The sequence below is a fragment of the Suricata suricatta genome, chromosome 10 (assembly GCF_006229205.1).
Source record: "Suricata suricatta isolate VVHF042 chromosome 10, meerkat_22Aug2017_6uvM2_HiC, whole genome shotgun sequence".
NCBI lineage: Eukaryota > Metazoa > Chordata > Mammalia > Carnivora > Herpestidae > Suricata > Suricata suricatta.
The window spans coordinates 93,162,970-93,180,698 of NC_043709.1; the positions used below are offsets into that span (position 1 = coordinate 93,162,970).

At 37.9% G+C, this 17,729-nt stretch overlaps 1 protein-coding gene across 4 annotated transcripts in view; it reads left to right on the forward strand.

Annotated features, from left to right (window-relative positions):
- Nucleotides 1-17,729, forward strand: part of DUSP16 (dual specificity phosphatase 16) — a 90,192-nt gene that overhangs the window by 643 nt on the left and 71,820 nt on the right. For all 4 annotated transcript variants that reach the window (XM_029955772.1, XM_029955774.1, XM_029955771.1 and 1 more), the window contains exon 2: nt 6,083-6,211. The gene's annotated coding sequence lies outside the window, so the exon portion shown is untranslated. The remainder of the gene's footprint in view (nt 1-6,082; nt 6,212-17,729) is intronic.

A 17,729-nucleotide genomic window follows, 5' to 3' on the forward strand; every position in this document is an offset into this window, starting at 1 on the left:
CCCCCGGCCGCGCCATGGCGAGCGGGCCCGGCCGCCGGATCCCGCCGCGAGGAGCCGCCGCCGCGGGACGAGCGGTACCTTCGCGGGCGAAGCTGCTTACTTCCAGGCGCGACTGTTACACAACACCCCGGCCAAGTGGGGCCCCGGCCTGACTGGTCCCATTATCCCAAATTCGCCTTTGGTGTAGGCAGCGAGGCCACCTGGGTGGTGACGGTGCTGCGTTCCTAAACCAAACCGACCAACCAAGAACTCAGTTTTCATGCTGGGGCCCCAGGCATGGTGTTGGGGGCGCGCCCGTGACTTCTTTATTTACACCAGCCGTAAAACGTGAGAAATAAAAAAGCCCAAGGGGACAACCGAGGGTCTATTTATCATGTGTGGCTTCAGGTAATAAAACAATAGGGAGGAAAATATTTATGCAAAACTGAAGTTTTCGGATAATGGGTTAATTTCCTAGAACAAACAAACAGAAACCCGGTAATTGAGAAAATACGAGTAGGTCTGAAAATGAATGGCTACTGCAGAAGAATCCTTAAGGAGTTGATTAAACACCAGCTGCCAAGATCCCAAAGTCCTGGGTGTTTTCGAAGTTTTTGGAGAAAGCACACCTCTCACCAGCCTGTGATGAATAAAGTGGAGAGGAAAAACCTGTTGCATAATCTCATTTGCCGTGGGGATTGGTGTGCCGTCCCCTTGAACCAAGGGGAAGTGAGTTAAGATGCAGGGTTTTAAAAACTCTCTGAAGTTTTTATTTACCCGGTGCTCTGGCTGCCACTTCTGCTTTAAAAGATTATAGGTAAATACTCTGCTCTTACAAGTGAATCAAACCTATCAAACCTGTTTAGAAAATGACCAGGTATGTTTCTTTTCTTTCTTTCCGGTGTGTGTATGTACGTGTGTGAGAAACTCATCATCCACGAAAGACCTTCTAACTACTATTTGGGGAACTTAGGCTGTCAGAAAAATGCCTCTTTATGTCACTCATTTTGTGGTGCTGATTGAGAGTGCACAAAGGTGACAACTGTTTCCTCAGAGGTATACGATTTCAAATTCCATGAAGAAGAGCGCTTTTTAAAGTTAAGGTGGATTTTTAAAGGAAGAAGATAATTCTTACCAGTTTAGTTAATTTTTAATTATTTACCTTTCCTTGGGAATTCTGATTATTGGTGGACACATAGCTTGGGAGGCGGTAGTTAATTGAGACTTGTGGAGCTCTGTATTTGGTGAAGGCAGCAAGCTGGAGAAGTAAATAGAAAAACTAGGAATTTGTGGCTTTGGGTAGGTATTTTCATCAGAACGTGATGAGGCACCGTGAAAAACTTTTTTGGTTTTTGTTTTAAAAAACAAAGTTGTAAAATTTCACTGAGTTTGAAGATTTGTGAAACGTTGGTATTAAAAAAATTGGGGGTGGTGGTGGTGGTTTACACTGAACATCTTATGTAAAAACTTGGGCTAAGTGATACCAGCCCAAAAAGTTCGTTTGGGGGTAAAATAATGTATACTTATCAAAGTTCCATGCGAGGGGGGGGCGGGGATTAAAAATGGTTTTTTAATTTTACTGGTGATATGGTGAATAGTGTATGGAAGAAAGGCAGTTCAAGCACTGTAACCCTACATTTACATGTAAAATAGTTGAATAGCTATAAAGTAAAGATAGTCATGAAAAATTGAAGATTAGGGGTCTCTGTGGCCAGAAACTTAATGGCAGTAACTGTAGAGGGGGCAGAAGGGAAGATCCTGTTAACCCAGTTCTTTTCCTTTTTCTTACACATTTTAAAACTTACTTGTAGCAGTGAGGCTGAGATTAGGTCTGAGGTAGGTGCGGAGTTTAGGCTGGGGTCAGAAGGGCCAGGGTTGATGCTGTTTTCTATAAATGCTTGGATCGGGAATTTGATTCCATAGAGGTTTTGGCGTATGGGATTATATATCAATGAAACTGACTTACATCGTTGTCCAGAATTAATGTTTTCCTATTTTCAACCAATCACAATATTCTACTAAATATTATTTGCTAGAATTACCATGTAATTTATCCCAGAAATCTAATTTTTCCCAGATTACCTAAAAAAAGTGGAATTTTCTATCCTGTGTTATTTGGATTAAAAATTTCACTGAACGTTTGTCTTTAAAATGTTTTGCATTCTCAAGCTAATGTGACTTTAAATGGAAGAAGTAAATTAATATAGAGTAAGTTGATTTGGATCAGAATTCCAAGAAAAGGGAGGAAATAAATCAGGGGAAACAGAAACCAGATATTATGATAGACTTCAACAGATTGGAAAAACTAGTTAAAAGGCCCTCATAGGAAAAACCACAGTTGATGCTTGATTGGCTTTTTAAAAATTGCATCAAAATTTAAAACCAAGACAGTTATCCACCATCATAAAAGAAAATCTTACTAATATTGGCTTAAGCAAAAACATAATTAAGAAAGTAAGTCTTGCCCAAAGCCACATATGATATATTCCAAAGCCAGATGTCAATTTTTTTTTTATTTTCTTGTGTTGTAGATAATCTCTTATTTTTTATATTCCATTAGTCCAAATGATTAGGGGTTGGCTGTGTTGAAGGGATAAAGTTCATAAAGGTTGGCTTTAAGAAGAGGCCATTCTCAAACACTGAGAAAGGGAGTTTGAAATTTAATGACTGGAAATAAATGACTGGAGGAAACAGAAGTGAGTCAAAAAGAAAGATTTAAGGCAGATTACTAAGGACAGGTACAAAGAAATAATAAAAGCTTGCTCGGGGTATGATCGGCAAAGAAGGAGATGAGATACATCTTGACGTGAAAGAAAAGAGGCATAAAGGAAAAAAAATGCTCTTCAATACCAAAGCAACAAGAAGGAGGTAATGAAACTTCACCTCCTACTTGATTGGGATGAGATACCTTATAGGTTTCACCAGAAAGTCATGAGTTTCATCACATAAAAATTTGATCTTGGGGGAAAGGATGGGTAAAGTAAATTATGAGCATTAAGTCATAATTAAATGAGAATGTAGAACTTAAAATTGCCAAATACAAATTTAAAATGAAGACCCACTGCAATTTCAACTGAGTTATTAGAAAGGGAGGGATAGGTTATAAAAAGTTGAAACTATTGACTAAATTGATTCCTAGATTAACTACAGGTACAAATCAATCAAGCAAAACATTTATTAATGATATACTGTTTACATATACTGAGGTGGATACCGAAAGCTGGAGACATGAATCCATGCCCTTAATGGGGAGGAGGATTATAAGAATTTTTAAGAGAATTGTGTACTTATGAAATGATACACAGTTATCAGATAGCTGGGAAGTGCCAAATCCGGGAGAAAGAGATTGGAGCATTGGGGGACATATTGGTAATCTTCATTGAGATCATAGAATTTGGCCTTGGCCTTAAAGGATGGTTAACGTGTATGGAGGAAAGGAGGTGGGGGAGGTCATTCATCCATCTCTTCATTCAGCCTCTTCTGTGTGCTAGACAGTGTCCTAGGAACTGGGGACACAGTGGAAAATAAAGTTTTTGTCCTTATGGGCCTTGCATTCTAGTGGGAGAAGATGGAGGGACAGTAAAAAGTAAACACTGTATGGAAAATCTGATGACAAATTGTGATGTTTAATGATAATAAAGAAGTTTCAAGGAAATTATAGAGGGCTAGTTACAGTCCCCCTTGTTCTGTGAATAACCTATGTGCTATCCTCATGAATGTTGATGATACAACTTACTAGTATTTATTTGCAGTCCAAACCACTTTGTGTAAAAATCTACACATTATCTTTAGCCGTTTTTTAAATTGAAGCATGCAAGCTTTGGGTTTTTAACTCCTCACTGACAGTTTACCTATAATTCTTTTGCTTCCATTTGCCAAGAATCTCATGTTTTTACATGAATTTAAAACATGAGTTTTATCATTGTTTATGGCTTACTTAGGGTAATGATGTATAATATTGGGCTGTATGTGTAGATTCTCCGTCAGGAGCAATGTTCCTGTAGCAATAGTGCTGTAAAGTGAAGCTAAATTCCAAGGATTGGTTGTTTTGGTGGTACCTTCTGTGAGAACACACAAAACCAAAGATGTACAGACTCTGGAAGTAAACTGTTCATCTTAATGACCAGATAAGAGAAATAGGGTAAAGGGTGACTCCTCTCCAGGTCTTGGTCTTATGGTCCAGGATTCCAGTGGCTATTTTGGGCTGCATCGTACTCTGTCCATAATTATGTCTTCTTCAAAATTTGTAGGGGAGTTAGTGGGAATACTGTCTTAAGCTTAGGATCTTTATACTGTTTTTCTACAGATAGTAGAAACTTGGAGTGAAATGTCAGTTCTGAAATGGAGAAGTCTGGACTCATTGTAGTTATCTGTCAGGTTTTCTTTCGTTGTTGGAAGATGTTCTTTATAGTATTAGCTGAAATTTTTTAGTGACTTTCATGTTTTTGGACACGTTTATGAAATACTTCTCAACCTTCTTTAAGAAGTATGTTCCTTCCTCTTCTCCAACCTTTCTGTAATTTTAAACTTAAAAAAAAGTATATAGCTGAAATTTAGATAAGGGGTTCTAAAAGAGATTTATATTAAGCATATATTACGTGTGCTTCTACAATATATTCTGACATACTTGGGATAAGCCTGTGGAAAAGAAAAGTTTTCAGAGGAGGTGGGAAATTCTTTAGCATTCCCTTGATTTCCTTCTAAACTAAATATTTAGAGAAGAATTGTAGCTATAAATGCGAGGGGGTCTATGGTGTGTGTGAGGACAGTAGAACTCAGATTTGTCTTTGTGACTGGGTAAGGAGTGGGGCAGACTGCAGTTTACAGAAAAAAGATGCTCTATAAATTGTAATGGTAAATGGCAAGGTAACTACTACTAAACAGTTTTCATTCTTCCCCTTAAAATAAGCGGGGAATGGCATGTGTAGAGAGCACATGGTATGTGTTGTTTGTATTGCAGCTCCTATCCTAAGTAGTGGCTAGTAGAGTTGTCTTTAGATAAATGTTTGCTGAATAAATTCTCAGAACTGATATTTTTGATCATTATGCCTCTAGCTTAGGGCATTGTTTTTTGAGCTTTGAGTTGAAACCTGCAGGGGGTTGCCTTATATAGGTTTGGGTACCTGACTTGTTTGAGCGGTCTGTTCCCTATAGAACCTGGGCCCTGACCTCATCTCACCTTTTCCAAAGAGGGGGATGGGGTGGGGGGGATCCTTCTATCAACTCCTCTTCTTGAGTTGCTAAGCTGTGTCCTCTTCTGGTCATTTCTCAGAATACTGAAGCGTTGCCAGTCTGGCCTATTTTATCGTGGGTTTCTATTGTTATTTTTGTCTGTTGTTTGGTTGAGGGAGAGGCATATTCCTCAGGAAGGTAGATCTTGACTTTGTTTTGTAAACTGTACATGGTATATAAAGTATGGTATTACTTCCTTTTCTTTCCTAGCTTTAGCTAAAAATCTTGGGTTCTTTTGAAAATGAACTGGTAAATGATATGTTGATGATATGAACCAACTAAAAACTAACTTTGTGTGAGTCAATCAGGAAATTAGAACATGGAGTGTGTATTAGATGGTATTTAAGAATTATAACCATAAAGATTTTATCCATGTTAATGGTATTGTGGCTATGTTTAAAAATTCTCATCTGTTAAAGGTACATATGGAAGTATTTATAGGCAAAATGAAATGATGCCTAATACATATTTTTTAAAAACTTCAGGACACGCAAATAAGGAATAAATAAAACATTATTGGCAAATTTTTGATAATTGTTAAAACCAGGTGTTGGGTACATTGGGGTTTGTTACTGTTTTCTGTATTTTTATTATATTTGGAAATGCTCACAATAGCTAAAACATACGTTCCCAATTGTAACTGTAAAGGAAGTGATTTCATACAGTAAATTTATGTGGTTGGACATGTGAACTAATTAATCAAAAGTCTCCATTTTGCATATTCTGTAAGTTCTTTTAAATGAATTTTTAAAAATAAAAATTTTGTACCAATTTGCTTATTGGAAGTGTTTAAAACTCTTAACTTTGAAACCTTGTAATAATATACTTGTAGTTTATAAATTGCTTTGCATATTTTGTCTTCTATCCTCAGAACAAGATATGAATTACCAATTTTACAGACGAGGAAACTAAGACCTTAGACTAAGTAATTTATCCAGAACCCAAAGCAAGTAAGAAGTGGTGCTAGCCCTGGAGCCAAGATCTTCTGATTCATTTTCAGGTGCTTATTTCTTTATATACACATTCTTAGAAGTGCTCTTTTTTTTATGGTGTTACATAAATCAGTGGTTTTCCAATATGTGGTATCAGGATACTTTGTACGCCTTAAAAATTATTGAGGACCCAAAGGTCTTTTATTCATGTGGACTTTATCAATATTCAAAATATTAACATATTTAACATATTTTAAACCAAGAAATGTTTAAAATGTTTACTCCTTTAAGTATAACAAAATCATTAGGGGCTCCTGGGTGGCTCAGTTAGTTAAGCATCTGACTTTGGGTCAGTTCTGGTCATGATCTCATGATTCATGGATTCGAGCCCCATGTCAGGCTCTCTGCTGACAGCTCAGAACCTGGAGCCTGCTTTGGATTCTGTGTCTTCCTCTTTTTCTGCTCCTCTCCCTCTCAATGTTCTGTCAAAAATAAGTAGCTGTTAAAAACAATTAACAAACTCATTAAAGATTAATATAGATGATATAGTTTCATGAAAAAGATCTTCCAAAACATAAAGTATAGTGAGAAGTGTGACATTTACATTTTGCCACTTGCTTTACTGTGTTGTTTAATAGAACACAGTTGGATTTCCATAACTGTGTTTAGATTCAATCTGTTGCACTAGATTGTTTGGTTTGAATTATATGAGGAAAGTGCTCAATATACAGATACATAGTTGAAAAAGGGTGGATTGTTTTAATATCTTTTCATGTAATTGTAGATATCCTTTGTCACATCAAAACTCAACAAATTGTACATTCTTTCATTCTCTTTCTCTTTCTCTTCTCTCTCTTTTTCTTTCTCTCTCTCCTTCTTTCTCCCCTCCTCCCCCCACTTTCTCTCTCTTTCTTCTTGGGGACAGGGAGAGAGAGAGAATCCCAAGCAGGCTCCACAGTGTCAGCATGGAGCCCAATGTGGGGCTTGAACTCAAGAGCTGTGAGAGCATAACCTGAACTGAAATCAAGAATCAGACACTTAATCCACTGAGTCACCCAGGTGTCCCAACAAGTGGTAGATTCTTAAAAGTTAGTTGCAATGTTGAATCTGAAACCATATCAGTGAGTTTTTAATACTCTGTAACATTAAAACTTTGTTGGTCCCTCCTTGAACTTTGAATAGATCTTTGACCTGTATGTGATTTTGAAACATCACGCATTGGTCATTTGAAAAATAATGATTTACTGAGTTAGATCTTTAAAATGTTGACACATTTGATTACACAGTATTTAACAAATTACATTCATTAAAATGACCATTATTCTCATCAAAAAAGTCTTTCAGTATTGGAAAGTGGTCAAGATTTTGCTGTCAAGTTCAAGTTTTCCAGAATTTTTTTTATCTTGAAAGCTCAAACTTTATCATTGGCAACAGATACTGTCAGTTTCTTCCTTGAAGTGTCAGGCTCACTTTATTCATGTTAAGGAAAATATCTGCCAGGTACCTCAGTCTGAGTAACTAGCCGTTGTCTGTCACTCATTCTTTTAAGCAAGGATGGTATTCTGTGAAAAAAGCATAGTCTAGCTTTCAACTCAAGCAATTGCATAAATGCTTTTCCTTAAGACAGCTGTTGTAGTAGGTATTGCAGGGTGTTTCTTGTATACTTCCCATTTCATCACACGGTATTGAAAAGACCAAGATCTTGGGGCGCCTCCGTGGCTCAGTCAGTTGAGTGTCCGTTTTCGGCTCAGGTCATGATCTCGCGGTTTGTGGGTTCGAGGCCCGCATGGGGCTCTGTGCTGAGAGCTAGCTCAGAGCCTGGAGCCTGCTTCCGATTCTGTGTCTCCCTCTCTCTCTGAACCTCCCCTGTTCATGCTGTCTCTCTCTCTCAAAAATAAATAAAACATTAAAAAAAAAAGACCAAGTTCTCAAGAGTGAGATGCAATAAAAATCAATAATTCTGATTTTGGCAAGGACATTGTGGTGAAGTAAAACTGACTTTTTTTAAAATGATTGATACAGTGAAGGATCTGATTATTACTAGTACAGTTTTATACTTCTGCCTTGATTCATGCTAATGTGCCAGCTGTTTGCCCACCTTTGTTTTTGTATCCTCAGAGTAGATACTAACATGTTTTTTTCAACATAAATCATGAGACTCAAAAAGTTAGTTAATACTTGGAGTAATTCAACAGCATTTCTATTTGTTGCCAACCATTCACGTAAAAGAAGACCTCCTTCGATGATTAGTTGGCATGGATACTGGAATAGTGAAAACAAAACAGTAAGTCCACCCACATCTACAGATCTGTCCACTTACAAAGCATAAGTGTAGTCCTGAAGGCGAGATATTAACTTGTAATTCATGTTTGCCACAAAATCTTTAGTTTGATGAGATACTGTGTCATTTTTTAAGTGGCACTGCTGTTTTTAGTTCTTTTACTAATTTTTTATCCAGCATTCAGCAGTGTTAACCATACCAAACTTCATACAACCAGTGCAATATGGTTATTTACCTTGTATAATGCTTCAGTGTTTTTTTTTATTTCCTAAAACAATTTTTTTAATGTTTGTTTATTTTTGAGAGACAGAGAGGGACAGATCATGAGCAGGCGAGGGACAGAGAGAGAGGGAGACACAGAATCTGAAGCAGGTTCCAGTCTCTGAGCTGCCAGCACAGAGCCTGACGTGGGACTCGAAACCATGAAATGTGAGATCATGACCTGAGCTGAGGTCAGATGCTTAACCGACTGAGCCACCCAGGCATCCTGGTTTTTTTTATGTCTAATAGGAAAAATCTTTTGGTTTTAAAGAGTTCGTCATGTCAGTAACTAAAACATTTTATTTCTTTAAGCACTAGATGGATTCATTGGATAATGATGAAGTTGTGGAGATCAGAGCAGATATTACCAGAAATTGCTATTGCTGATAAGAACGCACTCAGTTAATTTCTGAAAACATACATATTTATGCCTTAAACTTCCTACCTTAGAAAATTTAAAAACCACAAGAATCTATAAGCATATGATTTATTAGTTGGCAGCATGACACATTATCATCAAAGACCACATACCCTCTGGAATCACTGTTGTACACCTATGAAAGAATGAGAGTGAAAAAGGCAGATTACATCTTTGTATCACTAAAAACAATTTTGCCATTGTGGATCCCCCAGAAGGATCCCAGGGGCTTCCCACCCAAGGATCACCCTTCTAAAATGCGGATATAGGGGTCCCTTGGTGGCTCAGTTGGTTAAGTGTTCAACTCTTGATTTGGGGGCTCAGGTCATGATCTCATGGTTTGTGAGATCAAGCCCTGCCTGGGACTCTGTGCTGACAGCATGGAGTCTACTTGGGATTCTCTCTCTCTCTCTCCCTTTCTCTGTGCCCTTCCGCCACTCATGTTTGTTGTCTCTCAAAAATAAATAAATAAACTTTAAAATATGTTGATATAAACTAGCACCATGTCCTACCATATTTTTAGAGAAGTCTAATATAGACATATATATCAGTTAAGAAATGTTTCCATCTTGACTGATTAATTTGTTAGGAAAAAGGGAGTATACTAGTATGTGGGATGAGCTATGTGACCCAGAGCTGTAATGGGTGGAAGGTCATAGAACATCAGAAAGTGGTTGGATGAAGGGTAGCCAGAAGGGAGGAGTTAGTCAAAGCACTCAACAGCTTAATAAAAAAATAAGCATTTGCTCTCCTTGTTTTTCTTTTTATAAACTAGAAAACTCTGAGTCCACATGTTTATACGTATATAGGTGTATATGCATACTCATTTATGTCTGGGCTTGAACTCAGGAGTACTTGGTCACTGTTTTGGTGGGGTGTGTGTGTGTGCAGAGAAGAGATGGTATCATAACTGAGAGGAGGATGGATGTTCAAGGCAGTCATTTGTTCTTCTAACTAGAGAGGCTGTTGACCTTTCTTTCCTGAGGAAGCTGAGGGATGACAGAAGACAAATGAGGTTAGAAAGAAGAAATTCTGAAAGAAGAGTGAGTGGCATAGCTATTGCTGATCATGGAAATAGCTGTAGGCAGAACTGGGCTGTGGACGGAAGTGGAGAGATAAGCACTGGAGGGCCGAGGAGGGGCGGTGAACTGGGTTTCCCCGGGCACCGGACACAGGAAGAAGTACAGAGATGGGTGTGACAGGAGTCCTGGAGCTGAACATATATTTGAAAGAGTTCCATCAAAATACAATTAAAATAAGTAAATAACTGCACTGGGTAGTCCACGACTTTTCATGTCTTACAATATTTAGATTTATTTTATTTTTTTTGTTTTTTAAAATTTTTATTATTTTTTTATTTTTTTTAAGTTTATTGTCAAATTGGTTTCCACACAACACCCAGTGCTCTTCCCCACAAGTGCCCTCCTCCATCACCACCACCTCTTTTCCCCCCTCCCCCTTTCCCTTCAACCCTCAGTTCATTTTCAGTATTCAATAGTCTCTCAAGTTTTGCATCCCTCTCTCTCCCCAACCCTCTTTCCCTCTTCGCCTCCCCCTGGTCCTCCATTAGGTTTCTCCTGTTCTCCTGTTAACCTATGAGTGCAAACATATGGTATCTGTCCTTCTCTGCCTGACTTATTTCACTTAGCATGACACCCTCGAGGTCCATCCACTTTCCTACAAATGGCCAGATTTCATTCTTTCTCATTGCCATGTAGTACTCCATTGTGTATGTATACCACATCTTCCTGATCCACTCATCAGGTGATGGACATTTAGGCTCTTTCCATGTTTTGGCTACTGTTGACAGTGCTGCTATGAACACTGGGGTACATATGCTTCTGTGCATCAGCATTTCTGTATCCCTTGGGTAAATCCCTAGCAATATTTAGATTTAATTATTGTAACCCATGTATTTAATTACAGTAGGAGAAAATAATGCCACGAGTTTGGTGTAATGCTGGTATGTCTCTGAGCTTTGGTTATGGCATCAGCGTATGAAAATAGTTGACTGGGCCAGGTTTGGGTCTGCAAATTCAGGAGGGAAATTTGAATACTTTATTTTTTTACTAACAGGAGAACGAAGAGTTTAGTTCTAATAGATCTCCTTTATCAGTTTGCTATATATGCGGTACTTATTTCCAAAAAGGGTTTGAGATGGCAGAAGGAAGGATCAAAGTCAGTAATCAAGAACAAACATGATTCTCCATCGTGTTTTTTCCCCTATTCCCTATTGATGACATTTTAATAGAGTCATATAGTTGAAGTACTGTAAAGTAGTAATTCGGTCTTTATTAACTATGCAGGAGAAATATAATCCTGTCATCTCTTAGTTGCATGTAATAGTGTAAGCAGAATATGTAGTAATGGGAGTGAGTTTGGGCAGGAAGATCATATAGCATGTTAGAGAAAATTTTTTAAAACATTCAGGACTGCTTTCAGCTGTAGTTATCAGAAAGCCAATAGCAGAGAGCCATTTATTATTGCTCAGTTCAGAGAAGATCAGAGGTAGGTGGTCTCTGCTGGTTTAGCTGCTCTGTGATGTGCTCAGGGCCCCACCTTCATTCTGGCCTTGGACCCTGTCATCTTTTTGCCTGGTCATTATTGCCACCAGCTCACAAAATGGCTACTTCAGCTTTAGGCATCACATCCCTTTTCAAGGCAAGAAAGAGAAGGGGACCACGCAAGCAATTCCTCCTGTGCTTGTCTAATAGAGAACACAGTCTTTCCCAAAGGCATCCATCCCATTTTCTCTTCTGTCTCATTTGTTGGACCTGATTTGCAAGACTGCCCCCAGTTCCGGGAGAGACTAGGGAGTTGTGTATGGTGAAGGGAAATGGCATGGTTGGGGTAATGTGCATTATGCATCTTTTCCTAGGCTTTGGCACACTGAATGCTTCCCAGGAAAAACTGGGATTCTGTTAGCAAGTTAGAAGGGAAGCGATGTCTGTTGGGTAGCTGTGTGTCTGTCACAGATATGCAGAAAGGAAAACCCAAAGAATATTCAGTAACTTGCTAAAATAACTCTCCTTTAGTCTAGAGACTGTTTTGAGTGTTCTGCCTCAAAGAAGGCCATATCCATTTTCTTATTTTAGTGGAAGGTTATACAGATCTATGTCTGAATTAGGACTGTTAGGTCTCAGTCTTAAGTGTGAAATAAGAATATTGTATTAAATAATCTCAGAAATATCCCCAGTTCTAAATTCCTTTCTTCTTTTTTTCCATCTTGACCATTCTACATTTATTATTTTTTTAACCAAAAAAGTGGACAGAATTAGAAGGTATAAAAATGTGTGGTGTTTCCTAGTCATCTTCATAGTTGGGTAGGATCTTTAATAAAGATCTTGATGGCAGGGCACCTGAATAGCTCAGTTGGTTGAGCATCTGACTTCGGCTCAGGTCATATCTCATGGTTTGTGGGTTCAAGCCCCACGTTGGGCTCTGTGCTGACAGCTCAGAGCCTGGAGCCTGCTGTGGATTCTGTGTCTCTCTCTCCCTGTTCTGTTCTTGCTCTGTCTCTCTCTCTTTCAAAAATAAACAAACATTAAAAAAAATTTTTTTTAAATCTTGATGGCACAGAAGGTTAAAGCTAAAATGAGGTTTTGACTTTTGGTTTAACCAACTGAGCCACCCAGGTGCCCCAGGTTTTGACTTTTGGGCAGTTACTTATACTACTACTGCCTCAAATTCCTGCTGAAAAGGAAAACTAAATATTTTTATTTTAATAGAGGAATATGTATATACATGTGTGTAGTCTGTAATCAAAACACCCTCAGTACAGGTTCTGAGAAAGTGCCCTTTGTCCCAACAGGAGGCATTTTATTTTATTTTTATTTTTATTTTTTATTTATTTAAAAAATGTTTTTTTAAATGTGTATTTATTTTGGAGAGAGACACAGAACCTGAGAGAGAGGGAGACACAGAACCAAAGCAGGCTCCAGGCTCTGAGCTGTCAGCATAGACAGAGCCTGACATGGGCCTCAAAATCACGAACTGTGAGATCATGACCTGAGCTGAAGTCGGATGCTTAACTGACTGAGCCACCCAGGCGCCCCCCAACAGGGGGCATTTTAAACACTATTGTTAAAAACATGGTAGAACATTCCCTTTGGCTTGTTGGGCATTTCTTCTTATTTGTTAATACTGTTCACATTGCATATTTGCATTAGATAAAATTAAAGGACAACCAAAGGAAAGTGATTCCCTTCATGCATTGTGGCAACTAAATTTTTTTAAAATGAGGCAGAAACTTTGAGGGTTTGAGTGCCTTAAAATGGGATTCTATTTGTGTTTCAGCAAGAGCAGTGATCTGCCTCCTCATATAAAATCCTGTCAAGTTTATATAAATTTGGATATACAGTGAGTTGAAAACCATATTCCCACCTCTAACAAATTGCAGAGCAATTACACTTGCTTATAAAAGAGGCTGTTAAAATGTTAACATAAAAAATTTTAATCTTCTTTCCAACAAAAATCTTATGGAACAGTCGTACTGCATTTTATTTGTGGTTTATCAGTATTGGGAGACCCTGGAGATTAACATTGTTAACTGTGGCATTTAAGGGACCAAAAGGCACCTGCACTTTGGGTTGTATTTTTAAGAATAAAATGCATGTATGTATACCAATTTAACAGCTGCTTTAAACAGCTTAGGGGTAGCTTAGGGGCATTTAATTTTGTAACTACAGAATATCCAAATATCAGAAACTTTTTCTTCTACTGAAAGCTTCTTAAGTGTGTAATTAAGGCAGTTGTTTTCATTTTTCCTTATGTGAATAACTAAGAGCCTCGTTAATGTAAATATTCAGGAAGCTTGATTTTATAACCAACAATAAAAATCATGTACAGCGGAAAACCCCTTCTCTTGTCCACAGTCCAACTGAAAGACAAACTGAGGCATTTTTTCTGGCAGATGAATGACCCTTGTGGGAAGGATCTTAGATGCTGTCAGTGGCTATCTCATTACAGAATGTAATTAATGAGATGTTAGTTTAAAGAGATAGAATATTTGGCGGGGAGGGGAATTTCCAAATACAAAATGTAGGCAGTGTGGTATTCACTTGCCAGGAAAAAGTAATTTTATACAAGTTTTTAGTAAAAGTTATTGTGAAATCATTGGAGATTTTTATTATGGAAATGACCTTAATTCATTCATTAAAATAAGCACTTTGGCTTCTGAGTCTGGTAGGCTTTTTTTTTTTTTTTTGGACAAAAGAGCCATTCTTTTTGCCAGTGATCATCAGTATGTCCTTGTTGTCAGCACAAACAAGTGTTTACTGAGTGACTTCTAAGTGAGGTATTAGAAGGGATGCAAAGAAGTATAGCATATACTTGGTCATCAAGGAGTTTATACTTGTCACACCATCTCTTTATTTTCTACTTTTCATGATTTAAACAAATTGCCATAAAAGACTTGTTATTCTTTCCCTGGGGGTTCTTCAACTAGGGGTCCAACACACTGTATTTTCCTAGGCTGAGGGATAAAGTCACAATTAAAAGCGGAGGCCAGGCAACTTGAGGTCCTCTCCTGGCTGCTGCTTCTTCTGTCCTATGATTGCAGACCTGCCCTGTTAGCTCTTAAGAGGATTGTGCTAGCTGGCTGCTTCTGTAGGGTAGCTGGGGAGAAGGAAGACAGTGTCCTGGAGCCGTGCTTGGCTCCTTTAAGAATACGAAAGGTTGTGTGGAGGGCAGAGCCACCTGGGTGTGTCAGTTAAGCATTTGATTTCAGCTCAGGGCGCGATCTCACTGTTAGCAGTTCGTGAGTTCGGGCCCCACCAGGCTCTGCGACAGCTCAGAGACTGGACCCTACTTCAGATTCTGTGTCTCTCCCACTCTCCTGTATGCTTCTCTTTCTCAAAAATAAATAAACATTAAAAAGCAGAATATGAACGGTTGGGAGGGACACAGGAAGAAAAAGAGATCCATTGTCATTTTTTCCCTCTTTTTCTTAGTAAAACAACATAAAATTTGCCATCTTAATAGTAGTGTTGTGTCTTCCCATTGTTGTAAAACATACCTTTAGAACTTTTTCATCTTACAAATCTGAAAACTCTTTGTGCATTAAACAGCAAATCCCTGTTTCTCCCTTCCCCCAGCCCCTGCTTGGTAACCTCCATTCTGCATTCTGTTTTTATGGTTTTGACTATTTTAGATACCTCATGTAAGTGAAATCTTATAGTGTTTGTCTTTTCATGACTTGTTATTTTACTTAGCATAATGTCTTGAAGGTTTATCCATGATATAGCATGTGACAGGATTTCCTTCCTTTTAAAAGCTGCTTATTGGGGCGCCTGGGTGGCTCAGTCGGTTAAGCCTCCGGCTTCGGCTCAGGTCAGATCTCAACGTTCGTGGGTTCGAGCCCCGCGTTGGGCTCTGTGCTGACAGCTAGCTCAGAGCCTGGAGCCTGCTTTCGGTTCTGTGTCTCCTTCTCTCTCTGCCCCTCCCGCTCTCATGCTCTGTCTCTCTCTGTATCAAAAATAAATAAAACATTAAAAAATTTTTTTTAAAGCTGCTTATTGTATTATCATTTTACACATAACCATATTTTGTTTATTCATCTGTCGACAGACATTTGAGTTGCATTTAGTTATGAGTAATGCTGCTATGAACATGGGGGCACAAATACCTCTTAGAGACCCTGCTTTCAGTTCTATTAGATACATATCCAGAAGTTGAATAGTTGCATCATTTGGTAGTTCTGTTACTTTTTTGAGGAACTACTTTGCTGTTTTGCTTAGTGGTCACACCATTTTATAATCCCATCAACAGTGCACAGTTCTGAAATCTTCACATCCCTGCCAACACTTGCTATTTTCTGGTTTTGTTTTCTTTTGTTTTTTTTTGAGAACAGCTAGTCTCATGAGTGTGAGGTGATAGTTCATTGTGGTTTTGATATCCATTTCTCTGATGATGATGAGTGATGATGAGCATGTTTTCCTATACTCGGTGACCATTTGTATATTATCCTCTTTGGAGAAGTATTTAAGTTCTTTGCCCATTTTTCATTGGGTTATTTGATTTTTTTTTCTTTGTAAGATGCCATTTTCTGTCTTTTTTTTTTTGAGGGTGACTTTTTTTATTCAGCAAAATTTCCTTAAGGTTTCTCCAAGGTGCTGGGTGTAGTGTGAGTGTAGCTCACTACTTTTATTGTCGAGAAATAGCCCCTTATGAACACAGCACTATTTATCTACCTGCTTGTGGAAGACCTTCACTCTCTCCCAATTTTTGACAATTGTGAATAGAGCTATTATGAACATGAAACCATACCAGCACTTCCTGTTATCAGCAATATAGATATTATATTCATACATATATAGATAAGTAGTTACAAATATGATTTAAATGAGTCTATTAGATAATAGTAGTATCTTGTCATGGTTTGAATTTGTAATTCTTGAATTCTCCTAGTGATGAATATAATTTTATGTGCTATTTTACATTCATTTATTCTCTTCAGTCAAGTGTCTATACAAGGCTTTTGTCCACTTTATAACTGAGTTGTTTATTTTCTTAATGAGTGCTTCTTATGTATACTAGAGACCCATTCTTCATTAAATGTGATTGGCAACTATCTTCTACCAGTAGGTGACATTCTTCTACTAACAGCATCTTTAGCAGAGTTTCTTCAATGTATTTTTATTTAGTTTTAGATTTTAAACTAAGATTTATAATTAATTTTGAGTTAATTTTTGTATAAGGTTGAATTTGAGGTTCTTTCTTTTGTATATATCTAACTGTTTCAACATCACTTGTTGAGAATGCAGTATTTCTTTTCATTTACTTGCCTTTGTACTTAAAAAAATCATTGGCTATATTTGTTTAGGTCCATCTCTAGACTCTTTTCTCTTCTGTTCATTCATATGTCTATCTTTTTACCAATTCTGTACTTTCGTATTTACCATAGCTTCACAATGAGTCTTAAATGTAGATAGCATGATTCGTCCATCTTTGATTTACCCTTATTAAAATTGTTTTGGCGATGCCATTTTCTTTTTAAAATGTGAATTGGCAGCTTAGAACTACTCAGAACAGGCGTGATCCCACAGGGATGCAGAAACGGAGTGAGTGGGGTATAGGAACTGGGGAGTAGCCCTGTCTCTAGCCGTTACCAGTACAGCTTGCTTAGTGGGCAGTCCTGTATTCCAGTGAGGATTTGAGGCCTCAGGGTCATTCTCTTCTTCCTCTTCTCTTCCTACTTGTTACTTCTAAAACAGGGGCGGTAGACAAAATGATAACTGAGGTGTTAAAAATTCTTAGTTTTGAGAGTGTTGCCTTTTACCAACTGACCTCTAGCAGGTAAAATTTCCTTGGAACCTCAGTAACACTGAGAATAAGAATAAGAAATCTTTGTTCATGGCTAATAAGAAACACTCCACAAAAGCTTTGTCAGATCTTTAGCTTTTTAACTTTTATTTTTACTCCTTTTGCTCTTCATACTGTAGTATCACCCTCAAATCTTAAATATTAGTTTTCTAACTACTGCTGTATACAAGTCCTTCAGTGAGTATGTTGTACTTTGCCCTGGAGATGTACAGTGGTGGTTGTTTTTTTTAAAACCTACTCGCAGTCATGAGGAAATAGAAGTCAAAGTTCATTGGGCAGTGTATTTGTTGTTTTAAATTCATAG